Here is a 5,078-nt window from a genome sequence, read left to right on the forward strand (position 1 = left end):
AACTGTACTCACTTATACCTCATGTTTAAGTGAAGATAAAATACCATCAAGGGGGACCATGCATGTATGACTAATAAGATGAAATTTCTATATGAATTCAACATATTCATAATTCATTTCTACATGCAAACAAACAATATGCATTCACCATATCATGTGTTCAAGATGCTTGCCTTGACCATGCAGAAAGATTAGGTGCACTACAAAACTTTGAAAATTATATCTCCCCTGCATTTTCCTATTTTCAAAATAATCCAGTTACCACATAAAGCCAAAATAGTGCTAAAAAGTTGTTTGGATTTTTTTAAATAAATACTAAAATAAACTAGATGAAATTTGAGAAATAACAGAAAAAGAATCAAGTCATTTGGAGTTCATATGATTTTCCTAGGGGATTTCTAAGCTGGAATAAATGAAGAATATGACTATTAAATAGATCCAGTAGAAACAGAGCATAGGAAAAATGTTCACCCAAGCTGGATTAACAGAGCATGATTTTAGGGTAGAAATTTGAATCATCAAATTTGGATGTGAAATGGCTGCTGTGGAATTATTTGAAATCTGCTGGAAAAGAAAAAAAGAACAGATATTACTATGGTGTGCTGAGCAGAAACGCGCCCTAGGCGTGGTATAGCCGCCTGGCGCTACTGGGCCAAGCCCAATCGCTCGACCGTGCGGGAGGGCTGCAACGTCGAAAGCGTACTCGCTAGAATATGCTTTCCTCGCGGGAAATCAACTTCAATGGAACTCGTCTCTCATGCGAGCTGGCGCGGCGCTGGGTCACTGACAGTGGGCCTGCCTGGCCCACCAGTCAGGTTTGACCAGTCCAACCGTGCCATCCCTCCCGTGGCAAAACAGAGGCACCGTTCCGGCGGCCCTCGCCGGTGAACGGCGGCGAACAACGAGGATCTGAGCACCTGGATGGGTTCAGGGGGTCGAGGCGGACCCGTGGGTACCCTTCGCGGTCGCTATGGTGGACGGAGTCGCCGACGGCGAGCTCTCCGGCGGATGGCGGCGTCGGGCAAAAGGGGTGCTCCACCTACGGCGGCTCCCGAGATGAATTGGAGGTGGGGATGGAGTCGTGGGGCAATGAGGGGATGGAAGGTGAGGAGAGTGGAGGATGGGGAGCTCTGGTGGCGCCCGAATCATCCGAAAGATGGCGGCTGCCGTAGTTTTCGGAGGTTGGGAAGACGGCCATCCTAGGTCGTTCTGATGTTCGGGGAGGCTCACAGAGGGAGATAGGGGAGTGGTGATGGACTGAGAGGGCTCCAGGTGGCTTTTATAGCGGGAGGGGGGTTGGTTCCGCGCCGTCCAGAGGATAAGCATGGTGGCGGCGTCCATTACGGTGGTAAGTGTGGCCGGTGGAGGTAGGCGAGGGCGGTGGCCACCTGCAGTTACTCCTGGGAGGAGCTGGACTGCTCGGGACGCGCCACGCGGGTTGAGCAGAGACGTGGCCGTGCGGGACTCGTCGGGTGGCGGTCCTGGTCGTCGTGGACGGCGGTGGCCGGCGCTAGGAGCCAAGCGAGGGTGTCGGCGAGCTCCTGGGTGGTCGGGCTGATCCAGAGGAGGATCAGGACGAGAGGGGGAGGCAGCAGTGACACGGCAGAAGCTCGATGCCAGTAGTGAAGTACACGTGCAAAACGCGCGCTCTCGACACGCTTTAGACACGCACGGGACATGCTCGACGAAATGCCAGGGCAACCTAGAGGGATCTGGTGCAGCTGGAGCATAAGAGGGTCAAGAGTGTGGGTGAGATAGAGTTAGTGGACATGCTGGTTTGATCAGATGACCAGGTGCCAAATGCAAGTTTATGAACTTGCAGAATTCTGTCATGCACATGAGATGCTCGACAGAATGCTAGAGCTGGCTAGAAGATTCTTTTGGATCTGAAGTTTGGCAGGATGGGGTCTCTTTAGATGATAGAGATGGTGGTGGAGTTAGTTTGGAAAGATGAGAAACTAGTTAGTGCAAGTTTTACCAGAATTCAGTTCTGGACAGAAACTTCAGAGGAGTGTTTGGTGGACTTAAAAGAGGAAAATAGAGCTAATCTCCTGGAGTTAAGGTTTTGGTTGGAAGGACTACAAGATGGCAAAGTTTCAGAATTAATGGAGCTAGGAAAATAGGGTTGCCGTTATGACTCAGGAATGGGGCAGAAATGAAAAGAGGATGTTTCACTAAAAAATTAAAATACATAGTTAGGTTTTTGCTCAAAAGTGATTTATAGGTATCACCTGACCTCTCATAATTTTTGTGTAATTTTAAAACAATTATTTAAATAATTGTAGTGCAGCAAAGGCATTTCAAGTACTAAAAATGCTTTTAAAAGAATTACTTGTGGCAAATTTTATTATGAAAATATTTCCTACTGTTATTTATGATATAAATGAAATGATTTACAAAACAACCACATACCACAATATTTCTCAAAAATAATCTTCTATGGAGAGGAGAATTTTTGTAGAACAGAAAATAGAAAAGGCTCTGAAATAAATAAATGACCTCATATAGCTCAAAATTTTATTTCTGACCAAATTTTACTTAATAAAATTATGGTTAATTTTTTGGGGTGTTACAGCTACTGAGGGAGTCCTGGATTAGGTGGTCCCCGGGCGTCCGGGCTATGTGACATGGGCCAGACTGGTGGGCCATGAAGATACAAGATAAAAGGCCTTCCCCCGTGTCCGGATGGGACTCTCCTTTGCGTGGATGGCAAGCTTGGCGATCGGATGTGTAGTTTCCTTTCTCTGTAAACTGACTCTGTACAACCCTAGGCCCCTCCGGTGTTTATATAAACCAGAGGGTTTAGTCCGTAGAGGCTATCACAAATCATACAGGCTAGACATCTAGGGTTTAGCCATTACGATCTCGAGGTAGATTGACTCTTGTAACCCCTATACTCATCAAAGTCAATCAAGTAGGAAGTACGGTATTACCTCCATTAAGAGGGCCCGAACCTGGGTAAACATCGTCTCCCCTCCCTCCTGTTCCCTTCGATCCTCAGACGCACAGTTCGGGACTCCCTACCCGAGATCGGCTGGTTTTGACACCGACAGCCGCCGTAGGATCATGATGGCGGCGAGTCATTGTGGATTGGCTGAGGGCGGAGATACCACGGCAGTGCAATGGGGCGGGGAGCAGGGTTTTGGTCCGAGCTCTCGCAGCCACGGACGACGGAGGCAGGCTGCTCTGCTGGTGGTCGCTGGCTCTTCGGGGAAGATTCTGAACAGTGTCAGCCGGGAGGCACATGATGACCCACAAGTATAGGGGATCTATAGTAGTCCTTTCGATAAGTAAGAGTGTCGAACCTAACGAGGAGCAGAAGGAAATGACAAGTAGTTTTCAGTAAGGTATTCTCTACAAGCACTGAAATTATCGGTAACATATAGTTTTGTGATAAGGTAATTTGTAACGGGTAACAAGTAACAAAAGTAAACAAGGTGCAGCAAGGTGGCACAATCCTTTTTGTAGCAAAGAACAATCTTGGACAAACTCTTATATAAAGGAAAACGCTCCCGAGGACACATGGGAATTATCGTCAAGCTAGTTTTCATCATGCTCATATGATTCGCGTTCGTTACTTTAATAATTTGATATGTGGGTGGACCGGTGCTTGGGTACTGCCCTTCCTTGGACAAGCATCCCACTTATGATTAACCCCTCTTGCAAGCATCCACAACTACAAAAGAAGTATTAAGGTAAACCTAACCATAGCATGAAACATATGGATCCAAATCAACCGCTTACGAAGCAACGCATAAACTAGGGTTTAAGCTTCTGTCATTCTAGCAACCCATCATCTAATTATTACTTCCCAATGCCTTCCCCTAGGCCCGGATAATGGTGAAGTGTCATGTAGTCGACGTTCACATAATACCACTATAGGAAAGACAACATACATCTCATCAAAATATCGAACGAATACCAAATTCACATGACTACTTATAGCAAGACTTCTCCCATGTCCTCAGGAACAAACGTAACTACTCACAAATCATATTGATGTTCATAATCACAGCGGTATTAATATGCATAAAGGATCTGAACATATGATCTTCCACCAAATAAACCAACTAGCATCAATTACAAGGAGTAATCAACACAACTAGCAACTCACAGGTACCAATCTTAGGTTTTGAGACAAAGATCGGATACAAGAGATGAACTGGGGTTTGAGATGAGATGGTGCTAGTGAAGATGTTGATGGAGATTGACCCCCTCCCGATTAGAGGATTGCTACCTCTTGAGCATGCGTTGGTTTTTCCCTTCAAGAGGAAAGGGTGATGCAGCAAAGTAGCGTAAGTATTTCCCTCAGTTTTTTAGAACCAAGGTATCAATCCAGTAGGAGGCCACATGCAAGTACCTCGTACCTACACAAACAAATAAGAACCTTGCAACCAACGCGATAAAGGGGTTGTCAATCCGTTCACGGCCACTTGCAAAAGTGAGATCTGATAGAGATGATAAGATAATATTTTTGGTATTTTTATGATAAAGACTAAAAGTAAAGAAAGCAAAATAAACGGCGATAGAAATAACTTGTTGACGGGAGATTAATATGATGGAAAATAGACCCGGAGGCCATAGGTTTCAGTAGTGGCTTCTCTCAAGATAGCATAAGTATTACGGTGGGTGAACAAATTACTGTCGAGCAATTGATAGAAAAGTGCATAATTATGAGAATATCTAGGCATGATCATGTATATAGGCATCACGTCCGTGACAAGTAGACCGACTCCTGCCTGCATCTACTACTATTACTCCACACATCGACCACTATCCAGCATGCATCTAGAGTATTAGGTTCATAAGAACAGAGTAACGCACTAGGTAAGATGGCATGATATAGAGGGATAAACGCAAGCAATATGATATAAACCCCATCTTTTTATCCTCGATGGCAACAATACAATACGTGTCATTTCCCCTACTGTCACTGGGATCGAGCACCGCATGATTGAACCCAAAGCTAAGCACTTATCCCATTGCAAGAAAGATCAATCTAGTAGGCCAAACCAAACTGATAATTCGAAGAGACTTGCAAAGATAACCAATCATACATAAAAGAATTCAGAGAAGAT

This window comes from Aegilops tauschii, chromosome 5, assembly GCF_002575655.3.
Source record: "Aegilops tauschii subsp. strangulata cultivar AL8/78 chromosome 5, Aet v6.0, whole genome shotgun sequence".
In the NCBI taxonomy this organism is placed as follows: domain Eukaryota; kingdom Viridiplantae; phylum Streptophyta; class Magnoliopsida; order Poales; family Poaceae; genus Aegilops; species Aegilops tauschii.